Here is a 24,290-nt window from a genome sequence, read left to right on the forward strand (position 1 = left end):
TCCTAAATAGGAATTACTCTCTTCTGCTTTGTCATAGTAGTTTGTTTATATCTCTTGGAAAATAAATCAAATGTTTACATTACTGCATTAAACTTTTTTTTGACTCAGCTTTGTTTCTGTTAAAGAACCTCAAACAAAAACAAGCCATTCAAATATCCTATCCACATTTCCTTCTACTTCTTGCCATAGTCTTAGGTTCTAACATTATTTACCTACTTATAGTTACCCACTTGGTTTGAACTGTTTCATATTTGTACACTTCTTCTCACATTGTTTCCTCTCACTCCAGTGCCCCTCTCACATTTCCTTGCCTATTAATTCCACCAGTTCATTTGTCAATACTTAACTGCATTTCTGCCATTTTCAAGGCACTGTGTTAGTTACTTATTTGGTCCTATATTGGTAATGAAAGCCATAATGGCTTTGTGTCCTGGAATTTTCAGTTCATTCTTTACCTTTTCTAAGAAGGTTTGCCCAAATTCCCAACTTGGATTAGTACTCCTTTGATTTTGAGATAAAGCCACTGCTAAATATTTCTAAAATTTTTAAATTTCTTGCAACAGTTTATTTGGAATAATGACACAGGTAAGTAGCTGCATCTTGTGGTAAAATTCCTTTTCATTCCCTTTTAATTTCTCATTTCTTTTGATTAAGTAGACAGTCTTTCTGTTAATGCAACTTCACTGCCTCTCTTAACTTTTGAGCCTCCCATTTAAAAAGAAGAGGAGGCTCTACTTCTGGAGCAGGAAGTTTCTGTTTATGGCGAGTGCAGCTGGTTTTCCATTATGCTCTCTTGAAGTTTCTCAGATACTTCAGTTTCCATGTATCTGCTTCTACTTTGTTCCACAAGAACTTAACATTTTCTTTTTCAGTGACTTGATTGAAGCAAAAGATTGATGTGAAGAAAACATTAAATAGTGCAGCTGTGGCAAACAATGCTGAATGTAGTCTGGGATTGGCTAGGGAATTTGGGAATGAGCATACTTAGGTATTGGTGGTGGTGGTGTTCTTCCCTACAATTCTGAACTATCTGATAGATATTTTCTTGGTCGGATGATGGAACCTTCTTTATGTGGCAGATTAGACTGATTGCCTTGGGTGTGCCATGGGAAGTCTAGAGTGTTCCTAGACTTCCCAGGTATTGCAGGTGACAGCTGCATTTCCTCCACAGTAATGAAGAAAACAAGTCCCTGGAAGTCTACTGTGCTGACCTCCCACAGCTAATATTTTGACAGTGTGCTGACATTTTCACCAGAACAATATCTTGGCTCTCAAAACTATTTGTGTTTTCTTAGAGTGATTCTACTATCATTATGATTGTATTTTTTTCCCCGTTGCACTCGCAGGAAAAAACTACCAAGTGGATGGGAACATCGAATGGGGTGGTGATACAGATTCCACTGGGGACAGGTAACTAACCTTGCCCAGGTACAGTGGGCTGTCCAGTAAAAAAGTATTTGGGGCCTTCATGTGCCAGGGACACCTGAGAAAACCAAGTATGATCTGAGATCTGCAGTGTGACCAGCATTAGTTTTCCTTTCTCTAATGGAAAAACATAAAAATAAAAGTGGTTAAAACTTTTGTTATTCTATAAAGTCTGTTGTCCTGGATTCAGCTGTTGAGCCCAAATAAAATCATGTGAGTACTGGTATATAGTTGGTAATAGGATGCACCCAGTTAACTTAAGTAGCAAGTTAAGTGATCAATATTTTACTGTTAACTCTGGCAAACCTATAAGTATAATGAGTATGGGACTCATGAAACACCTTAGTAGAAAGTTAGTATGCATTAGACTTTAAATGCCAAGATTCCAGACTAGCTAACAGTATATTTTGGAGCAACCATGGTGGCAAGCTGGTTAAGTTTTACTTTATTACTTTTTAACTAATAGATATTTTCTTGAAAGCAAGATTAAATTCTCCCTTTGCAGTGGAGAATTTAATACTGTGTTTTTGACAAGTGTAGAATATACTATATTTTAACATTCTTTCCTGCTTAGTTATGTAGTTTTTAGAATTATTTTATAACCCTTTAAGTAAAAGGTATACATCTTCATAACATGTCATAAATAGAACTATTCTCAGCCAGTTTTCTTTATACCAATATAGAATTGGAGAAAAGATTAATCAAGTAATTCCAGTGAATATGATGTTTTATAATGTTTAGATTTGTCATACTTAAAGAGTCTGTTTTTTCAAATTGAGACCTTGATGATCTCTAGTAATTTTTCTTTTAGTGCTTTGTTTTTTTCAAAGATGTCTCCTTGTTGTATAATCCTTACAATCTGATTAGCAAAACTTGGTTGAGCTCTACATTCTGTTTGTATTATAAAACCAAAAAGATAGACTGAAAGAGTTGTTTGGTTTTCATAAAGTTTCCTCCTCCTTCTGCTCAAATATAATATGCTGTGTCTCAGTCTTATTGAAGATTGCTAATGTATATTGCTTAAAGAAACAGAACCAAAATTGTCCCCTCCCCTTAATCTGTATATTGGAAAAACTTCAGTTGCTAAGAGTTAAATTTATTTCTCTTATAGTGTCAATCTTTTGCTCCCTGGTCAGATTTCATCTTTTTTCATCATTAATGTGCATTCAACCAGATCATATCTACCAATCTTGCTTTATTATCTGATCATCTGGTTCCCTCAGAGAGTCCAAGAGGGTCACAGTGGGGATCTCTATGCTACATGTTTGTCAATGATTAATGGAAATTTCCTGTGATAAGGCAGCACAGGATAACTATGGATTATCAAGATTCTTTGTAATTGGCTTTAATTATATGGTCCATTGTGGCAGTCTGTTTCTGTGTTGAGGGAATGGATAAGATTCTTTCTTTATGGAAATGAGTTCACTCTTTCCTATTCTCTCTACTCTTCTTCCATCTCATTTTCTATCCATGCATTCAGTAAATGTTTATAAAACATATACAGTGTACAAGAAGTTCTCTGAAACTTTTGAGGAGTCAGAAATGGCTAGTGAATGTTTTCAGTGCTAATAGTTTTTCATCATCCACAGCTGACACAAGTAAAAGCGTCCTTCAGTGGGGGAAATATCTCATTTAAATACTATCGCAATTTATGTATAATTTTTCTATCCCCTTAGATTTCATTCTCTTTTAGAATATCTTCCCAATGCTTCTCACACATTCAAGCAAAGTGGGCTCTCCCATTGAATTTGAAAAGTATTTGTGATATGATTAAATGAATGAACATGAGGCTGTTGTAATCAGTAGTAAAATTATTTGCCTAATTATTCAGTGGTCACTTCAGTGAAAGTGTAAGAATTGATTTAGGGAACTATTCTTAAAGGCAACAGTGCCCCCATGGAGAAAGGCAGTCTTGTTATTCACTGTACCTGGGGTGATAATTGGTATAAACGATTTTGTTTTGATCAGGGTTACCAAGTCCTAGGAGAGCCATCTGATAGGATAGGATACAAAGTCCTTTTTTGCTTTGCTGGAGACTTAAAATTAAGTACTCTTCCTGAACATCAAAAAGTCCTATTGAAATTAGAGCAATTCCATGAGCTTACTAGAATCATTTGAACAAGTGTCCTATTTTTAAAAGGGGTCAGTGATCATGAATTCAGCTCCATTTTTCCTGAAATGATCCTGGACTGATTTGGGAGGGATTCTGTAGAGTTTTTTTGAATTATGTAACTCATTTGCCTGTCTTTAGTGTACTTTCATTGCGCTTATGTCAGCTTCTGAAGTGGGCTTTTTGTAAGTCCATTTTCTTTTATATTAATGGTGGATATAACTGACTTTCCTAACTGTGTTGTATACCTACCTATAAATATGTAGTTATATTCCTTCTTTGGTAATCAGATGGTAAGAAACAAGTAGCTTTATTAAGCCATCAGATTAGAATCAAAATTGCATTTAACTTCTATTGTTTCTTCATTTGACTAAGAGAAAAGGAGGTCACATTTCATTAAGAACTTTCATTGTCCCAGGCACTGTGCAGAATGCTTTTTTAGCTTTGTTAATCTTCATAACCGTATGTGAGAGGATTTGCTGTTATTTCTTCAATCTTTGAAACTCAGTGGGGGTTTTTGCTTGTTTTTTTAAATTCTTCTCTGGTAACCACCATTTTATTCTCTGCTTCAGTGTTTAATAATAATTTTATAGAGATGGAATTCACATACCATAAAGTTTATTTTTTATTTTATTTTATTTTTTACATTTCAGTTTTTTCTTTAAAAGGAGTGAATTGTGTACAGGGGGGTTTAAATGCTTTATAGACAAGAAGAAAACTGCACTAGAACCAACTTATTCATCATCTTCTTCCTCATCCTCTTCATCTTCCTCATCTTTCTCCTCTTCCTTCCTTTTCTTGCTTTTTTCAGGCTTGACAACTCCCTTTTTTGCTGCATCAGGTTTTCCTTTAGCTTGATAGGCAGCAATATCCTTTTCGTATTTTTCCTTCAGCTTAGCAGCTTTCTTTTCCTAAGGCTGCTTATCATCTGCAGCAATGCTATTCCACATCTCTCCCAGTTTCTTTGCAACATCACCAATGGATAGGCCAGGATGTTCTCCTTTGATTTTTGGGCAATGCTCGGAACAGAACAAGAAGGCCGACAGAGGCCTCTTGGGTGCATTGGGATCCTTGAACTTTTTTTCATCTCCTCTTTAGTAGGGATATAGGTTCTCATTTCTCTTTCATCACGAGCCTTGTCCACCTTTGCCGTGTCTTCAGATTTCCTTTCTCTTTAGCCGACATGGTCTTCCTCCTCTCTGAGCACTTCTTAGAAAACTCTGAAAAGTCAGCTGAAGCATCTGGGGCTTCTTCTTGCTCCTCCTGGCAAGTTTGCACAAAGAAAGCATATGATGACATTTTGCCTCTCGGCTTCTTAGGATTTCCTTTGCCCATGTTTAGTTGTTTTTCCTCAGCGAGGCACAGTCACCCAGAACCCGTCCGGCTTTCACTTGCCTCGGTGCTGTCTCTATGGCGCTCAATGTACTGCAGTGGCTCAAGTTTATTCTTTTAAAGCATGTTATTCAGTAGGGCTTTTTTTTTTTTTTTTTCTTTTAGCACCTTCAGAGTTGTACAACCATCTCCACAGTCTAATTTCAAAATATTGCATCACCCATGAAGACTGCCCAGAAGTCAGTCCCCATTTCCCCTTCACTCAGCACTGGGCAACAGCTAGTCTTTCTGTCTCTAGGGATTTGCCTAACTCTGGACATGACATATAAATAGGACCATACAATAGGTAGTCCTTTATAGTTAACTTTCTTCACTTAGCACGTGTTTTAGGGATCAGGATCATCCATGTTGTAGCATATATCAGTGCCTCATTTCTGTTTATGACTGAATAATATTCCATTTTATGGGTATACCACATTTTATTTACCAGTTGATTGATACTTGATTTGTTTCTGTCTTTTTTTGGTTCAAATAATGTCCGTATCAAGTTTTTATACATGTTTTTGTATGATCATATTTTCAGTTATCTTCTGTATACATCACTTAACTATCATGTTCAAAGAAATGTATATTCCGAGAAATGTGTCATTAGGCAATTTCCTTGTGGGCAAACATCATATAGTATCCTTATGCAAACTTACATGTCACAGGTCAAATCAATCAATGTTGACATAGTGTGATCAAGAGATGTGGTAAATGCAAGATGTCTGAGGCTGCTGATGGCATAACACAGTCTACTCTTTTAAAAAAACAACAAATTTTTTTTTTTTTTTTGTCAGTGGACCTTTATTTATATGCAGTGTTGAGAATTGAACCCAGTGCATTATGCATGCTTGGCAAGTACTCTACCACTGAACTACAACCTCAGCCTCACAGTCTACTCTTTTACAATGAACTTTTAAAAAAAATATATGTAGAAGTACACTCTAAAATAATGATAAAAATTAGAGTAAATACATAAATAGCTTAGTCACTTATTAAGTATCATGTACTGCCCACAACTGTGTTTGCTATACTTTTGTATGGTTGGCAGCCCAGTTGATTTGTTTATACCGATGTCACCATAAACCCATGAGCAGTGTGTTGTACTGTGAGGGTAGGATGGTTATGACATTGCTTGGGGATTGAGATTTTCTAACTCCATCTAAGTGTTATGGGACTTTTGTCATTGTTCCTTGTTGACTGAAACATTATTATATTATGTGATGCATGACTAAGTGGAATTAATAGGTAGCATATAACTATTTGAAGAACTTCCAGACTCTTTTCCAAAGTGAATCTAATTTATTCACATTTTTTTGCCAAAATTTTTGTTTTTATTTCAATTATCCTACTGGGTATGAAAGCCTCACTGAGGTTTTGATTTGCATTTCTCTAATGATTAATAATAATGATGAACATTTATTTCATGTGCTTGTTGACTACTTGTGTGTCTAGTTTGGAGAAATATCTGTTTGAGGCATGGTGTTTTAATCTCTGAAATAGAGATAGTAATTCTGGGCTTATTATATCGTGGAGGATGGTGTAATGAAAGGATTATCTGATGCCCAGCATGGGGCCTAACACTTAGAAAACAATTACAATGTTTACTTCTTCTTTCCCATTACATCTTCAGTTTCACAGATGAATATACTGAGATTTAGGACCCAAATAATTCAACATTTCATTGGATAGTTTGTGAATATAAGAATATAAGGACAGTTTGTGAATATACTTTTACCTCTCTGAGATAAAAATGTCTCTTAACAGATGAAAGACTCAATTTTGGATGAATATATTGATCTAACCACCAATTGCTGTTTCAGCTAGAATGGTTGAGGAACTATGGTTTCCAGATGATGGTATTACCTTAAAATGGACCTGTTTTAAAATGTAGTTTATAATGAATAGTACAGCTGACATGTTTTATTGACCTTTTTATTTTTGTGTGAATTCTGGGAAAGCAGCATCTGGAAATCATGTGCAAATTAACTGACTTTAAAAAAAAAAAAAACTTTTTACAGCTAATTATAGAAAGAAAAGGTAGAAATCTTTCAACAAAAAAGAGGAAATTCTACTCTTTTGGTAGGATTTTACTAATTAAGGTTCTCTGGGATGTATTATGAGGAGACCAGTTGAAGAGCACATTGACCAACATCTGCAGTTAATTATTAGTTACCATAAGAGAGCCATCAATTTTCTTGTGAAGTACTAATTTTTTAAACAGCAGAGTTGGGATCAGTACTGTTTATGAACTGAGATTAGAGCATTAAGAGGATTTTTCTGATTTTGATACTTTCAAGTTAGTGTATTTTGTTAAGAATATTAAATGATAATGAAAAATTTAATGCTTACTGTGTTAGACTTATTGCCAGGTACTACATGTATTAACTCATAACAGTCTTTGCAACAACTCCTGAGCTCTAGATGTTGTCTTAGTTATTATTTGTATCCTTCAAATCAAAATCTTGAAACCTCGAAAATTTAGATAACTGATTCAAAGTCACAAAATTATTAAATTATGGAAGTAGGATTTTTTTCTTCTTTTATAGGTGCTGCAGATTAAACTCAGGGCCTGGCACATTTTAAGCAAGTGCCATACTACTGAGCTACATCTCTAGCCTTTTTTATTTTATTTTGAGACAGGGTTTTACTACATTGCCCAGGCTGACCTTGAACTTGGAATACTTCTGCCTCCACGTCCTAAATAGCTGGGATTATAGGCATGTGCCACCAGGTCTGCCTGGAAATGGGATTTAAACCAAATTCTGACTCCAGAGCTTCTCTCGTATGTTTTCTTTAAATTCATTAAAAAGAGGTAAAAGTTAAATTTTCTGCTTTGCTTTTTGAAGTGTTATAATCAGACATTTTCAATAATATATATCCTATGACTTTCAGATTCAAATATAGGTACTTTCACTTAGGCTTCTACTTGGAATCAAGACGGAGAAAATCCATTTTGTTGGTTATAGCTTTGAGTACTGGTCAGTCCTGCCTACTGATCTGATGAAGCCAGTCACCAATTCTAATCTTTGTTTTTCCTTTTTTTGCTAAATGAGTGTAAGCTACAACATCTGAGCTCCAACAGGTCTGTTGCACGGAAAGCAAATCTTTGTGTGAATCACTTCAGAAATTTATTTGGAAAGATTTTGTGCTTTTTTTTTTTTTTCCTTCCTGTGTTATTTGGGAGTGGGTGATTAATATTACTTTTTTAAAAATGGTATTGTTATTCTCTTTGGGAAGCAAACAGACTTCATCTAAAATACTATTTTTACTTACTCATACTTCTATAAGCCAATGGAATTGTTGTCTTTTTTTTCTTTATAAGAGGAACCACTCATCATCCATTTAAAGTGACTGTTCATCTACTATAACAATGATCACAATAGTGCCTCCCTTGCTAAACTTCTGGAACTGCACACCTGATTTCTGTGCATCCCTGCCTGTTACTCTGAAAACTACTAGACCCTCTCTTTGAAGTAAAGCATGCCATCCACAAAGGAAAATCATTAATTAGGAGGAACTTCAAGGTCCTCTCTAATCCATTCAGTCAGCAAATTAATGAATTGAAATCATTGCCTTTATCTAGTCTGATGAAGGCTACACAATTACAGAATGTCCTCACCTTATGACTGTTTGGCTTATGGTGTTTTGACCTCACAATGGTACAGAAGCAATACTCATTGAGAAGAAACTACTTTGAATTTTGAATATTGAAATTTTCTTGAGCTAGCAATGTGTAGTAAGATTACTCGTGATGCTAACCAGGGGCATTGAGCTACAGCTCCCAGTCAGCCAGAAGGTCACAAAGTTCAACTACTAATGCTCTACAGTTTTGCCAATAGTTTTTTTTTTTTTTTTTTAACAGATAGTCAATAAATGATTCACTATTTTTATTATAAAATGGACTCTGTATGATGTGATTTTGCCCAGTGAAAAGCTAATGTAAATGTTGTGAGCATGTTTAAGGTAGGCTAGGCTAAGCTACAATGTTCAGTCAGGTATATTAATGCCTTTTCAACTTAACAGTATTTTCAATTCAAGATGGCTTTATCAGGATGTAAGCAAGCCCTACCCAAATCAAGAAGCAAGAACCTGAAGTAGAATCTAAGTCTTGTACCCTCTTCTGATCTACTTCCACTTAGAAAGGAGTCAGATGTTCCTTTTTTAAAGGTAGTAAGCCACCAATGAGATTATCTTGCCATTTATCTCTTCGTGGAACAGTCATCATCATCGTAATATCTGCCTTTGAGTAATCACTGGATTTTTTTCCCAATGGTAGTCTCTATTAGAGTAAGTATATTTTTGTTGAATGTGTAAATTTTTTTGGACTGTAGAATATAGAATCAGTAGGCTTATGTGGACAAAGTATGGTATTCATATCTGTAACAAACACTTGTATGTCCAAAATTGTTTATCTGAGTTTTTTTTTTTTTTGAACGAAAGACAAAATATCCAACATATTAGCATCAAAAATTAATTACCCAAATCAACATTTTGGATTGTCAAAGGGTCAATTTAGATTCTGCTATATGTTTTACACTGATTTTCACATGACCTCTGGTTCTGGTGATTGATGTTCCTAATGGGATCTAAGGACCCATAAGATCCCAAATTGCCTGGTGAATTATCAAAGAAGTCTGCTATTTAAAAACAGATGTATACCCAGCTTTCTTCCATCAAGGATTTAAGTTGGCTGGTTTGCTTTTTTAGGATGAAACACTTCTCCTGGTTTTTCTTCTTAAATTATGTCAACCGTCTATGGTATCTGTTGAGTCAGTGTTCAAAATATTCAGTTATCCAGGATACCCCTGCCTATAGCCTCCTTGAATAAAAGGAGCCAACAGGACCTCTCTGGATGCCACCAGAGTATAAAGCTCTGCCTTGGTGGAATTATAACAATGTTTGCTGAAAATTGTCCTGTTTATTTTCTTGTATAATTATGTACTATAGAGAATCATTCCCCAAGTTTTGCAAAACAAAGCTAGTGAATATATATTTTAAGTTTTTTTCATGGTCACCTAATTTTTATTTGCAGTTCAGTTTTGGTTAGGCTATTTTAAGATACAGAGCTTTTTTATCCTTCTTATAGAATCACCAGCTACCCTTTTTTTATTTCTTCTTCCTTTGTCCTTTATCTCTTCAAGCATACTATTATTTAACAGTTGCTTTGTGTAAAATACAAGCTTTGCATGCCAACTTTGATGTGGCAGAATGAATCATATTGCCATCGATCCCAGCCTGAACAAAATAGCCACCTTCAAAGAGGAAGAAGTTTCTAGCTTCAGGTTGTTTCAACCCTGCGTGCCTTGCCTAGCCTGCCATGTAAAGTCAGTTGCTTTACTCCAAACAGCACTGTATTAATATGCACAACATGACCATTTTCAGTAGAAGGTTATTAGAATGCTAGTTTGTATCCTCTAGTGAATGAAATGATGTGTGATTATGAAGTCATCAGGCATGGACCAGTAAGACTCCAGAGAGCCTGCCCCCTCTGAGGTCCTCGGGGTGCCATTGATTGGTGGCCATGTGTTTGTGCCCGATAGACTGTGAAATGGTGTGTTGCTACACGGCTGTGTTGCACCTGCGCCCCACCGAGGTGATTGATTGGTTTGGTCATGTGGAATGTTCCCATCTGGTCTGCAGTAATGTGGTTTTTTTTTTTTTTTTTTTTTTTCTCTCATCTGTGAATAGCAAGTGCTGGCTGGATAGTTACAGCGAACTGTTTCAGAGGCTAAATAATCCTTTTCCTCTAAGCACAAATCAGGATTTGAAGGAGTTTGTTTTGCTAACCTTTTTTTTTTTTTTTTCTTCTTCTAAATGAAGGCAGTCATTCTTCATCACGTTCCTGTCTCTTCTCTCTAGGATGTTAGGCACTTTTCTCTTTTAGCATATTTCTACCACCACCTCCTCTACAATATTTAAAAAAAAAAAAAAAACTTCAACTGTATTTCTAATTTGTAAAGTTTAAAGTGAAATCTGTTGTGCTATTTTTTTCTGTCTGTTGTTTTGGCATGCCCCTTGAGGGGGTTTGCAGTTTTTTAAAGGATAGTTTCTATGATCATAATTGGATTATCAAAGTACTGATGTATTTTTAAGCCTTCATTTAACCTCACAAAAGTAGTGGTTTATTTATTGAAAACTACTGATGTTGCAGTTTAAATGTCAAGAAATTATTTATTAGGTTCTTTTTAAAAAAGATTCTATAGTTATATTGGGCGGTCTTGTTTGATATTTCTTAATCTTAGTCCTTTTTCATAATTGATCTATTCATTCCACCTAATGACTAATTACATATCAGAGCACATCATCAGCCACATTCATCATAGTAGAATGTAATAATCAATGACATTTCAACAAAGGAAAAAATAAATATGCAAATAAGGCCTCATTAACATTTGCATGAGTTGTTTGAATAATCACGTTGCTGACAAGGCTGTAATTAACAGAAATTGATGCTGAGTTCAGTATTTGATAGTGTGTTTTCTCAGCGTTTTATTGTTGTCACTGCGGGGGCTGAAATGAAGTTCTGCTCTACTTGTACCTTGACTGCAGTTTGATGTGCTGGGCTGTACCAGGTACCAGAGGCTTCTGGGAACCCTTGATTTATCTGTGACCTAAACTTAATGCCTATAAAAATACTTTACTTAAATTTTTTTTTTTAAATAAAGCACTGTCAGGTTTTAGCAACTATCAGACAACTCTAGAAAGAAAACAAACATGAAAATTCAAATCATTCATTATTTTGCCACGGCTTTATAGAAATCAGATACTGTTAAGACTTCAAGGTTTAGAATTGCTCAGACTGTGGAAAACTGATGTCATTCATTTCTTTTTCTCTGTTAAATTTGGCTTAGTGGATCACTATCAAAAGGTTCTTGCTTACTGTAATTGAAAATCACTTGCTTAGTGGGGAAAAATACTTAAAACGTACAGTTGAAGATTGTCGTCGTTATTTCTTAATAACTTGCTCCCTCACATTCCTCCTCCTCCTCTTGTACTGTGTTTCCTGTTTTTGTCATGGATATTAACTGAAATGCACTAAACACAATAAAGCTGTTTATGTCAGTTTTTTGGATGACTGCAAGTGCTGATTATAACAAGTTTAAGGAATTTCCTTTGTTGAATGTGTACCCGTGCCATATGGCTCAACATGGAACATTAACTTGACAGGGATAATGGATTGTGGTATATGGAGACAATTTTGCCTGCAGCTTTACTATAACTCATTCTGGTTGGGGATCACAGGTTTATAGTATGGGATGCAGCAAACATCCAGATGGATTTACTTTACATAAAAGAGTTGCATTTCTTTTTATTTCCTCCCTGTAATTGGAAAAAGAACATTTTTTTTAAGAAGCAAAATGTAAGAAGGTAAACAAAGAAGGAAAGATTGTTCAAAAGAAGAAAAGCATGGATTCTTTGCAGTGTTTTCATAAAATGTTATAAAAGAAACTTTCTGTATATTTGTCACGTTCCTTTAAAGTTAAGTTTATATGATCTTATATTGTTTATTGTCTTTAGAGCAGTATCTAAAATGAATTTTCCTTTATTAAGATTAAATGATTGTCTGTATCAGCCTTCTTATATCCAGATAGTTTGGGTTTGTAGACATGAAGAATCAAGCAGTGTCACTTCTGAAATTATTTTAGTAATACTTACATAGTAACCCTCCCTGTGATAATTCGATTTATAAGATTTAAGATAGAAAGCCTTTTTAAAATGTATCCAGTATTTAAACTACATTATATTATAAATGGTGGAAGTAAAGCCATTTTTATTTTGTTTTGTTTTGTTTGTTTATTTTTTTGTTAAACAGTAACAAAACAAAATTGCTAGCTGCCAGCTCCTTGCTTTTTAATATATCCCTGTGAGAGTTACTCCAGTGTATCTGGTAAGAATAGGAATACCAGAATTCACTCTGACAAAACGATCAGTGTAACTGGAGGACAGTTATCTATAGAATGCTAAAATACATTGTTTTTAAGAACTGGCATCTAATTTAGTTAAGTAAGAGGAAGGGAAAAATCTAAATAAAAAGATTTTCTTTATGAAATAATATCATGCTAAGAAACTGACTTGCTTGGTTATTTCAGTTTTTTTGAAATCATTCAGGTCTTTTTTTTTTCTGTAATACTTTGATGGAATGTAGAACTGATTGATCAGTTAAGTTATGTGGAGTTCTACAGTTTTTGTCTAAATAAATAATCTGAATCTATAATATTGATCTAGAATTTCCTTGATGTCAGGTACTGTGCTTTCCCTCAACATAGTGGGTGAAGGCATCTGTTTTCTGCACAGTCTAAACTCTAGTCCTCAAGTTGCTGGCATCTTTGAAAGTTTTCTTTGAGCTTGAAGAACAACACAGAAGTCAAAGACCAAGCTTTTTAACTCTCTTTGCTATGTCGGAAAACAGAGACTGTGCAGAAGACCAGACTCCCCTGACCCCCTTGGGAAACACTTTTTCTTCCTCCCTCTTCTGAAGTCATGGCCCATCAGAATCATAGATTGAAGATTTGGACATAAAAACAATAATGTCCTTATGGCATGAGTCACAACTTTTAACAGATCAGTAGGTATTTCTCATCTCTTTATACCAAAGTATACAAAATATATACCAATTTCTAGGATATTATCTCACATTATTTCTAGGATACATAGGAAAGAAATATGTGCTTGCCCTCAAGCAGTGAAATTTTCAGATTATGAAAATTATTTTAGATTTGGGGGTTTCATTTTATAGTAGATATTTTCCTATATAATGTGATACCTAGCATATATTTATAAATAAAATATAATTTATAAAGGATTGTGACTGAATAACTAAATAATCCTTTTTTTCACACTGGTAAAAATTAGATATGGGTTAGATATAAATGGTTCATATTATTTTAAAAATTATTCTACAAAATTTTGTGAAAGTTTTCTTTGTTCATTTTTAATATTGTTGGCAGTTGTAATTGAGACTCTCTTTTTCTCTCGTGACTGTAAAATACTCATGATAAAGGAGATTTAATTTAAAGAATATGACTACCAGTTCTACTTTTTTTCTCTTTAGCACCCTTTCCTTAGGCCAGTTCTTTCCTTGGTAGCATTCCATCAAAGAGAATAGAGACAGGGAAAGGAGGAGAATTTTCAGTTTTTCCATTCTCTAACTTGTTAGTATCCCTGGGTGCCTAAATATTTCATAATATGAACTTTGATGCTCATGTCTAAAATGATACTTCAGCATTATTTGAGGATTTCTTTTTTTTTTCATATTTTTTTCTTTCACTTTGTTTTTCTTTTAACTGATATGGCAATGAATGTTTAAATCAGGTCTGGGAAGAATCTCTTCTTTTGCTTGAAGTGGGCCTCATCCTAAGGTCTTTTTCTCTTAGCCTCTGTTTTTAACCACTAAACTCTTTGGAAGGCAACGTGTTAGGGATTGCATGAAGGGTCTTTAGTGCAAATTCAGGTATCTATTGCTGCTACTCCCAGCAAGTACCTCACAGATAATCAGATATATTTCATATTTACCTATATCAAAAATCATAAAACTTTGTGGGGTTATTTGTATATGTTACCATATAACGGTTCTAGGAGCTATTTCTTAGGAAAAGGGCAGCTGTTTATTTTAGAGGACTTATTCTCAAGTTCATTTAGAGACTACAGGGATAAGGGAATAGTCAGTAAGAAGTAGGATTAGAAGAGGCCTAACCATATTTATTGGGGTTCATAGATAAAATGCAGGTGGCCAAGTATTTTGGTTATGTGTAAACAAATTATAAGCCTTTTAAGTAGTTTCTTTTTCAGATGTATGCCACCTGCTGATAACCTTAGATTTATACTAAGAGTTCTGCCATCACTAAATTATCAATTTTAGGTTTAGAATATTATAACTAATATTTCTGAAAGTAATTTTTGTGTATTGTATTGACTAGTAAATGAGGCTATTTACCTCATATTAGTTGAGAACTTGAGTTCAAATTAAGCTTTTATACAGGTCTTTGCTCCTTCATCATAGTTAAACCACCAGGAATATCATCGATATACCTAACCATCATCATTATTTGCAAACACTAAATCTCTCTAGTGTTAACTTCTTTAAAAGAAAAGAAATAAGTGCGTTACAGCTTTGACCTACATTCATAGACAAAGTATAGTTGCCCTAATATTTAAAGTCCAGGAATTTTCAATCCTTTGCTGAGACACACTCAAAAGAACAAAGTAATAGCAGCCAAAAAACAAAAACAATTTGTATTTGTTATCATTATTTAAGTACCATAATAATGCTTACTATAGAAAATCTACAAATTGCACTAAGCCAAAAGGGAGGTAGTAAACTTTATTCAGTCATTATTCCATTATACAGTCATAGTCAGCATTGACATTTGAAGTATAGTCAGCCTCAGTATTCACATGTTCGGCAACCTTGGATTCAACCAGCTGAGGGAGAGAAAATAACGATACAACAAAAGTAATGTAAATAATATAACAATTATATAGCTTTTACATCGTATTAGATGATAAGTATTCTAGATATGATTTAACGTATGCAGGAGGATGTGACTAGGTTATATGCAAATACATGCTATTTTTTATAGGCTCTTGAGCCTTTCCGTGTGTGTCCCTGGGGAATCCTGGAACCAACCCCTAGTAAATACTAAGAAATGACTGCCTAGTAGAAACCCTCTTTCCCACAACAATGTAACAGGTAATTTGAACAGTCTTTTCCTCAAAAAATTAAACGGAATTACTATATGATCTCGCAGTTCTACTTCTGGGTACATGCCCCAAAGAATCAAAAGCAAAGCTTCAAAGAGACCTTTGTACACTCATGTTCATGGTTTCATTATTATTATTATACTTATTTTTCACAATTAACCAAAAGATAGAAGCAACCCAGTATCCATTGATGTATGAATAGATAAACAAATGTAGTATGTGCATACAATGGAAAAAAGGAGGTGCACAGTATTGGATGGAGGTAACGGGGGAAGGGTAGGAGGGTGGGAATGGGAAAGACAGTAGAATGAATCAGACATAACTTTCCTATGTTCATATGTGAATACATGACCAGTATAACTCCACATGATGCACAACCACAGGAATAGGAAGTTATACTCCATGAATGAGATGTCAAAATACATTCTACTGTCATGTATAATTAAAAAGAACAAAAAGATATACAAACACAGGTTATAATATGAAAGAACCTTGAATAATGTCCTGATTAAATGGAGTATGCTAAGTGAAACCAAACAAGATGCAAAAGGACAAATACTGTGCAATTTCACTTATATGAAGTGCCTCGAGTGATCACATTCATGGAGACAGAAAGTAAAATGGTGGTGTTGGGGGAAGGAAGGAACAGGGAGTTGCTTAATGATGCAGAGTTTTAGTTTTGCAGTATGAAGAGAGTTCTGGAGACTAGTTGCATAAAGCGTTCGTGTACTTAACACTAAAATATGGTTAAAGTGGTAAGTATTGAGTTATTGTGTTCTACACACACAGAGAATGTTTATTGAATTAAGGAAAAGAACTATAACTATATTTAAGTACTAGTCTTAAAGTAGGACCAAGGCTTGTTTTTATGGGAAAATTTGAGTTCTGGATTACTTTACCTGTAGTTTACTATCTGAAGACTGCAGATGGTAAATTACAATGGTAGATAAAACAAGAAAAATAATGTACAAAGACATATTAAACCCTAAATATTTATGGAACAATTATGTGTATTACTCTCCCTATCTTTAAAAAAAAAAATTGTAGTTGTAGATGAACAGCATGCCTTTATTTTATTTATATGCAATGCTAAGGATTGAACACTGTGCCTCGCACATGCTGGACAAGTGCTCTGCTCCTGAACTACCAGCCCCCCTATCTCTTTTGCAACTGTCTGACTACCATATAATTGGATGATGCTTTGGAAGCAACTTCCTGGCATATTCAGCCTGATTTTCATAGAAAAAGCTTTCTTTCCATTTTACATTTATATTTCTTTGGTTTATTTCCTTTGGTTTCATAATCACAACAAAAAATACAAATGGTACAAAACAGACTTGAGAACAAATAGAATAAGCTCCTGGTAATCTTGTAACTCATTTGGTGGCAGTAGAAATGTGAGGGAAATAAGAAAACAACTTACTAGCTATAAGCTTTTGGTATGGTGTAGGGATCATTCACTTTGTTTTCTAGAGGGAGTGGAAGGGTGTTGGTTAATACAGAGGGTCAATTTAGTATATTCCTTTCTAGTCTTTTTCCCTTACACACTTTTTCACAGATGAATACATATTTAATTCAGTCTTATAATCCATTTTCTCACTTAATACTATAATAGACTGAATGTTCATATCTTCCTAGAATTCATATGTTGAAGCCTAATTCACTTGATGTGATGATATTAGGAGGTGGGCACTTATAGAAGTGATTAGTTGATAAGAGCTGAGCCTTTGTGCATAAGATTAGTGCATTTATAAAAGATACCCCAGAAAGCTCCCTAGTCCCCTTCCACCATGTAAGGACAAATGAGAAGAAGGTCCTCTGTGAACCAGGATGGAGGCTGTCACCATACACCAGACCTTTCATTGTCTTGATCTTGGACTTCAGAACTGTGAGAAATAATGTTTGTTGTTAAGCCACCTATGATACGTTTGTTATAGCAGTCTGAACATACTAAGACAACCATGTAAAAAGCACTTTCTATAAATATGAAAGACTCTACAGTAACCTGTCATGTAAGATAACACTATAATTTTCTCAGCTATTATCAGACATTTTAATAGTTTACAGTTTCATATTGAACAGCCTTTATATGTAAAATTTTGTGTGGCTTAACTTGATTATTTCCTTAGAATGACTTTCTAATAATTAAGAAGTTGCTTGATCAGAAGTCAAGCTGAGACTTTTTTTGTTAAGGTTCTCTAATACACATAGCATTTTTTGATGCCTGATACAGTTAAAATAGTTCATTATCTTCTCCCCATTTCCTGGGTTTGGGAGAACCTAGTGCCTTACGCAGTAGATACGGGATGAATGTATACAAAACTCTTTTCTACTAGATTCTCATTCAGAGAAGTTGACTCACATACCTTGCCCATTTTCTCTTTTGTAGCTACTTTGAGTTGTCTCTGATACTCATGCAGTATTTTCTCCTCTCAGCTTCTTTGCTTTCTTACTCTTCCCAACTTTTGTCCACCTTTGTGAAGTGTTGTTAAACACAGTCCCTGTCTACTGGCTCTCTTTTCTGTCTCCTTTTTAAAGATGAAATCAATCGACAGTGTTAGGTATTGAGAAAAATAGCATTGACCAAAACACTTTGGTTCTGTCTTATGGAGCTTTTATACTTAAGTGTTACATGTGTTGTACCATGTATTTTTCTTGTGTTACCCACTTGTTTGTGGGTTAATATGTAAAACCTTTTGGAGGTATTCATGATTGACCATTCTAAATGAACCAAAGATTGCCAAGGATTATGGAAATCGGTATAAGGATATTCCTTTACTAACACCAGGGTTGGGTCACAGATTATCAGAATTGGACCTTAAAAGAGTCATAATCTAACAACACTTAGGTATTTTAATCATTTTTTCAGAAATATTTATAGATCATGTGCTAAATGCCAGTAAGTGTGCTAAGGACTGGGAAAAGAGGGAACAAGATGGGTAAGATCCTGCATTCATAGATATAATGCCTGATAAGAAAACCTTGGGCTTGCTAGGTAATTGTAATAGCATGTACTAAGCATTTATTTAGGACAGTTACTAGACTAGGTGTTCTAGAGAATGACTTCTGTGGTGTTAGAACTCCTGCATTAAGTTCATGCAGTTCAATGAGATAAACACAATTCCTTACATTTGAGGAAACAAGCGGACTCATTAATTTGCATAGGATTGAACAATTTACATTTCAAACCTAAGTATGATTTTATAGCTATGATTTTAGCCAGTATTTTATGACTTCTGACTCCAAGTCCAGTACTCTTCTTTTTACTCTTTTGCATGCCTTTATATCTCTGTCAAGGTGATGTCGAGTATGTACTTTGAACATGTGCAATAATGCTGTATGTACCATCTCCTATAGGAGATGTTCAATCTTCTGTTATCTCTGTTAGAATGGTCTTTATGAAGTATGCTGTTTTAAAAAAAAAAATCCTTTTTCCCTAGAATTTCCCCACTTTCTTCTTAGAATTTTGAAATCATGCCCTTCAGATATTTAAATCAAAACTACCTACCTTTTTTTCTTCAGAAATATTTCTCCATTGTTAATCAGATCCCCTGATTTCAAATGTCTTCACTGTTAGTCACTTTGTATGAATTTCCATTGCTTGTCATTTTCTTACTGTGGCTCCAGGAATTGTTGCATTTTCTCCAGATGTAGAGAAAAAGTAGCATATACTTCCCATTTAAAGTGGTAAAAACAGACATTAGCAATTTCCTTCCCTTTGTCTTAGAGACCCGCTATTATTTAATTGATAATTATTTCATTAGGAACATCTAAAATATTTACAATTCAGGCAAGAACCATGATTCTTTTCCTTTAATTATGTGGACCTTACAATTCTGTGTTTGTGTCAGAAACCAGTCCACCTAGTTATGCCTTCCCTGATTTTCAGGGATGTGCAGTGGGTAGTTAGGAATAGTAAGGTTCAGTAGGTTAGAAAAGGTTAGGCAAAGATTTAGGAACTTGGTTGAAGAATATTTCCAACTTGAAAAATCATAAAGGGAAGAAGCACAAACCAGAGGAGTAGTTTGGGTGCTTAATAGTATAAAGGAGAAAGGATAGAGCTACAGTCCTCCTTCGTTTTGCACACCATTCTTTGGAAGCCATGATCACGGCAAAAACAGGACACAGAAGGGTAGAAATTGTTTGTAGGGGCCGGAGTTGTGGTTCAGTGGTAGAGCACTTACCCAGCATATGTGAGGCACTGGATTTAATTCTTAGCACTGCATATAAATAAATAAAGATCCATAGACAACTAAAAAAATTTTTAAAAAAGAAAAATTGTATACAGGGGAATTGATCAAATAAAATATATGGTGGATAAAAACTTCATTTCTTACTTGGAAGAAGGAAAATATAAAAACACAGGAAGAAAAACTAGATAATATATATAGTTAGAAATAAAAATATAGACATAAATGAGTGTTGTGTGTATATGTACACACACACACACACACACACACACACACACACACACACACACACACACACTCCTTACCTCAACTCTGTCCAGTAAGAGGGCCTGGAAGTAGCAAAACCCTGGTACTAGTGTCCAGATCTTGATTTGTACATACATACCATTCTCCACCAAAAAGAACCAGTGCTCAGAGAAATGATTGATTCTAGAAGAGTGGAAGGTGAGCCAGGAGCATCTTATTATGCTGCAAAGTAAGGATGTGCTCAAAGAATGATGACAATTTGTTAGGTCACAGAATTGACTGGTCTAATCTGATAAATGTACATTTGGGGTTACCAGGGATTGAACCCAGGGCACTCAGTCACTGAGCCACATCCCCAGCCCTATTTTGTATTCTCACTGAGTTTCTTAGCACCTCAATTTTGCCGAGGCTGGTTTTGAACTCTCAATCCTTCTGCCTCAGCCTCCCGAGCCACTGGGATCACAGGTATGCACTACTGCACCCAGCAGATCTGATATATTTTGAACAACAAAATAAGTAATAATAAAGCAATAGATTTATCATCCTTCAAATAAAATAGGAAACCATGAGTCTATGTTGATACAAATAAATTGATATTTTTGTGAGAAACAGCATATTTTCCCCCTCATGATCTTGGAGATTTAATTCAGGGGTGCTCTAACACTGAGCTACACTCCAAACCCTTTCTAAATTTTATTTTGAGACAGAGTCTCACTAAATTACCAAAGCTGATCCTCCTTCCTCAGCCTTCTTCCTGAGTTCCTAGGATTACAGGTATATACTACCACACCCAGCTGAGAAACAAAATTTTTATCTTCCACAAAAACACTTATTAATTACAATGGGACAAGGTAACTTTTCAGTTGAGTAGCAATGGCAGATACAAAAGTAAACAAAGTAAAAATCATCAAGAATAGGATAATTCAGATTCAAGAACCACCAGAATGAGAGTGGGGCTGGGGATATAGCTCAGGTGGTAGAGTGCTTGCCTTGCAAGCATAAGGCCCTGGGTTCAAATCCCCAGCACCGCCAAAAAAAAAAAAAAGAGAGAAAATAAAATCCCTTCTGTGATATACCTGCCTAAGATTCATGACCTGGATGTAACTTTTTTGTGAGGGTACTTAGGACTGAACTCAGGAATGCTTTACCACTGAGCTACATTCCTAGTCCTTTTTATTTTTTTATTTTGAGACAGGATCTTGCTAAGTTGCTGATACTGGCCTGAAACTTCAGATTCTCCTGCCTCAGCCTCCTGAGTCAGGTATTACAGGTGTATGCCACTGTGCCTGGCAACATGAATGTAATCTTAAGAAAGTATTAGACAAAATAAACTGAGGGACATTCTGGGCTATAATATCAAGGATATAAAGTTAAAAAAAAAAAAAGGTAAGACAACTGAAGACAATGCATGATTCTGAACCTCATCTATTTTTACTAGACAGCCTCATTAAGACAAGTCAAGTGAGATCTGAAGATTAAAAGAATAATGTCTAAAAGTTAATTAAATCAGTCTAGTGGTTACTTGCATAGTCAGTAGTCAATATCAGCACATATAGTATTTATGGGCAGTAGAGCATTGCGTCTACAGTGTATTCTCAAAAGTAGTCCAGGGAGGAAAGATTATTTTTACTGTTTTTGTGACTTTTCTGTAAGCTTAGAACATTTTTCAAAAATAAAACAGCAACAAAAAAAGCATTGTTTGAAATCTGAATGTACAGATCTTGGAATGTTAGGATTTTTAAAAAAAATGGATATTGTTTTCCATGTAAAGAGAAGGAAAAAAATCTTTTCTCTCCTTTTTCACCCCCTCCACCTATCTTAGATTTTCTGGCTGGGACCCTGTGAGACTGGCAAAAGACAGGTTAACAAGAGAAGTGTATTAATATGTGCATCTCACATAAAGTGGGTGTATGCAGAGATTTTAGAGTTGTTCCTAGGGAGGGGTTTTAATGACCATTGAGTTCTTTTGAAAGACTCTGCTCTTACGCAGATAAAGGATTTCAAGAATTCAGATGCCTTCAGCACAAAATAATTCTTGTGCCACAAGCGGCATATTTGGGATAGCATATCTTGATCCCCTTTACATGCATTGGGAAACTTTCATCAGTTTTTTAATAGTGGTATGTAATGATGAACATGCTCGTGGAATATGGGTTATTGTATGGATAGATGTGAGCAAAAAGAGACTGGTATCTCTTGGAAGGTCATTGCTTAGGTGTTCATAGGAAACTGAACTGAGATAGTAGTTGTTAGTAGCAGAAAAAGGAATGGTTGTGAGGTATATCTTAAGGGTTATCTTTTGGAATTTATTAACTCTTTTTTTGGGGGGCGAGGCAACGGGGAAAGGGGGACTAGGGATTTAACCCTCGTGTACTTAACCTCTGAACTACATCCCCAGCCCTTGCCATTTTTTTATTTTGACACAGTCTTACTAAGTTGCTTAGGTCCTCACTAAGTTGCTAAGGCTGTCTTTGAACTTGAGATCCTCCTTCCTCAGCTTCCTGAGTTGTGAAATTTCTTAACTCTTAACTCTTAATGGAAATGACAGAAAGACAAATTGATGATGTAAACAAATAGTTTTACATTCTGGACCAGATATTCCTGAACTTAACTTGAAAATAATATGACACTTTGAACTTTTTATTGTTATTGTTTTAAAAATATTTGGTCATGGAGACTGAACCCAAGTGACTTATTATGCATGTTAAGCTTGTGCTCTACAACTGAGTTCTACCACCAGTTCCCCACATTAGTGCTTTAATATGAATGCTTATTCTGTAAACAAGTAGCATTACTGAACACATAACTTACTGAGCACTCTTACCCTACATGCTTTTTTTCCCTATACTTTTATTGATTCATGGTTACTATTTTGTAATGATGGTTAGATAAAAAACCTAAGTTCTTATTTTACATATCACATTAAATACTCTACATGCATGAATTCTTTTGAAGATGATAGTATATTTATAAGAAATATGTGAATTTAAAAATCTTTTCCTGTATTAAATATAATACATATTTATTGTAGAAAACATAATAATTCAGATGGACCAAAAGAAAATAAGAACATCTGTATACTATCACCAAAGGTGCACAATTTTTTACTCCTTATCATTATTTAAGATTCAGAGATTGAATAATTTGATCTAACATTCTGATTCTAAGTGGTGGTGCCAGAATTGGAACCCATATCTGTTTTATTCTAATCCATTACTTTCTCCATTTTGAACATATGCCTATGTATTTGTTTTTCCTGTTTAATTTTTTAAGTATCACCACGTTTCTTATCTCTTCTCAATACCTTTGTTTGGTTAGAAGAATATGATATCTACTGACACATGAACATGTTGTATTTTCTCTAAAAGCTAGTTTGCATAGCTGAGTGACGTGGTGCATACCTGTAATTCCAGCAGCTTGGGAGGCTGAGGCAGGAGGATCACAAGTTCAAAGCCAGCCTCAGCAATTTAGCAAGACTCAGTGAGACTATGTCTCTAAATAGAATATAAAAAGGGCTGGGGATATGATACTGATATGACTCAGTGTTTAATTGCGCCTGGGTTCAATCCTCCATACCAAAAAAGATAAGCTAGTCTAATTAGCTAGTTTGCCAGTCATTCGAAACTTACATATCTTTTCCCATAATTCACAGTGTTAGAAGTAATAGGAGTAGATACTCAAACTGGTCTACAAGAAAGTGACCCATAATGTAACTAAGTTAAATCCAGAAAGAGGATTATTGTAATACAAGACAGAAAGCAAAAGGATACCTAGAAGAAAGAGATGGTTTTTTTTTTCTTTTTCTTTTTTTATACCTCATAGAGTCAGTGATTCTCAGGTACCACACTTATGAGAGCAATAAAACTTACTGATCAGTGCTTCAGTGTCAAGTGAGATAATGTGGGTTGTAGTAGTAAAAAAATATGTATCATATAGGTATCATTAATAGCAAGTGATGGACTTAAAATTCTTGTTATTTTCATTTTGAAATTTTATTTCTTAATTACCCAAATAAATCAGTAATTGGCAGAATTTTTGTTGTTAATTGTTCTAAAAATATTATATTGGAGATTGGAGAATGGGGTAGGAGTCACTTAAGAAAGCAGGTTTACCAAGCTCAGATATAATTTCTATTCCTGATTCTCTTCCTCCCTTTGAATCCACCTAATTTCTAAAGCTGACTCCGATGCCCAAATGATCAGCCAGTTTCTCTCTTGCTCTACTCTGCTCTTAATTTGTGG

General features: G+C 34.8%; 1 protein-coding gene, 1 long non-coding RNA gene and 1 pseudogene across 19 annotated transcripts in view; 1 reads left to right on the top strand and 2 right to left on the bottom strand.

Annotated features, from left to right (window-relative positions):
* TCF12 (transcription factor 12) overlaps window positions 1–24,290 on the top strand; it is a 345,689-nt gene that overhangs the window by 190,841 nt on the left and 130,558 nt on the right. The gene's annotated exons all lie outside the window — the stretch shown is intronic.
* The window catches only part of LOC306653090, a 343,839-nt gene that overhangs the window by 137,959 nt on the left and 181,590 nt on the right, over window positions 1–24,290 (bottom strand). The window lies entirely within an intron of this gene.
* On the bottom strand, window positions 1,958–20,069 carry LOC306653083 (high mobility group protein B1-like; annotated as a pseudogene). Its single transcript has one exon. The product of its transcript is annotated as a high mobility group protein B1-like (transcript).

Source organism: Sciurus vulgaris, assembly GCF_902686455.1.
Source record: "Sciurus vulgaris genome assembly, chromosome: 2".
NCBI classification, from domain to species: domain Eukaryota; kingdom Metazoa; phylum Chordata; class Mammalia; order Rodentia; family Sciuridae; genus Sciurus; species Sciurus vulgaris.